The sequence below is a fragment of the Pygocentrus nattereri genome, chromosome 27 (assembly GCF_015220715.1).
Source record: "Pygocentrus nattereri isolate fPygNat1 chromosome 27, fPygNat1.pri, whole genome shotgun sequence".
Taxonomy (NCBI): Eukaryota; Metazoa; Chordata; class Actinopteri; order Characiformes; family Serrasalmidae; genus Pygocentrus; species Pygocentrus nattereri.
The window spans coordinates 432,501-433,882 of record NC_051237.1 but is presented as its reverse complement, the minus strand read 5'-3'; positions in this window follow the sequence as shown (position 1 = coordinate 433,882).

Below are 1,382 nucleotides of genomic sequence, written 5' to 3'. Positions count from 1 at the left end.
AGAGCAGGCAGACTCATGTGTGTGTGTGTGTGTGTGTGTGTGTGTGTGTTTGTGTGTGTGCAGTGAATGTGTGTGTTGTTGAGTAACAGACAGCGCAGCTGTAAAATTCATTCTTTTCACACACCACCGTTCAACACGGCTCAAGCTTCTCTTTCACTTCTCCATTTTCAGATTGGCACTGACCCAAGGTCAGATGTTTGGCATTGTTATTATTTGTCTCTAATGGAAGTCAGAAGATGGTGTGGAACTTTCCATCGTAATGACTTAGAGTGCTTATAAAAAAAACCCAGTGAGTAAAAATAAGCACGTTTTGCTTACAGTTATCAAGAAAGGTAAACAGTGAACTTATTTATAATCATATGAATCCAAATAAGGACACACAAATATTTACGGTGGAGTATGATGAGATGAAAACATAAAAATGCAAATAAATAAATAGGTAAATACATACATGCATGAATACATGCATCTATTTGTATTATAGTGCTCCAATGAATTTAATAGACAGATGGACAGATAAAGAAATACACAAACACACTCACTCAAATGAACATAGATAGATAGATAGATAGATAGATAGATAGATAGATAGATAGATAGATAGATAGATAGATAGATAGATAGATAGATAGATAGATGGATAGATAGATGCGTACATATTTACAGCAATACATACATACATACTTCCATATATGCCTACATTCATGCTCACACACATTCACTTTATAAGGATCTGGGTAGTCTATGTGCTCATGCTGTTAGCTGAAGTTGATATTTGTATTCCATAAAGGCCACTCTGTCCCTTCAGGTGGTCAGCCACAGCGCTTGTTAAAGTTGTGAACACCTTGAAAGTGAGGCGGAAACAGCCTGTTTGTCCGGCTGGAGTCTGTCCAGCACTGGGAGCCATGAGTGTGGTCAGCCGATTAAAACGTCATTATGTGTGCCTACCGCATACGTGCCAGGGGGAAGCAGTGCCACCTGGTGCAGCGTGCCACAGAGGAGCTGCCAGAGAAAGCAGAATGTGTGTGTGTGTGTGTGCATGTGTGTGTGTGTGTGTGTGTGTGTTTTTACATATTTCAGGACAAAATATGTTTTAGGAAAGAGAAAGAAAAACAGAGCTAACCTACATGACCATCAACATGACCCTGACCTTATGAAGGGCTTTACAAAGTTTACATTGTTTACAACTGAAAACGCAAGAGCATATGGGATATGATATTATTACATATAGCGTTTTCCCAGTTTTGACATCATTTAGAAAATGCCTGTTGCCCTTACCATTGTATGTAAATGAGAAACAGACCAAAGAAAATGTCCTAGAATGACCTGGAAAAAGTCTGGTCCCATTGACTTACATTCAAATTAAAGCCTTTTTTTTCCTG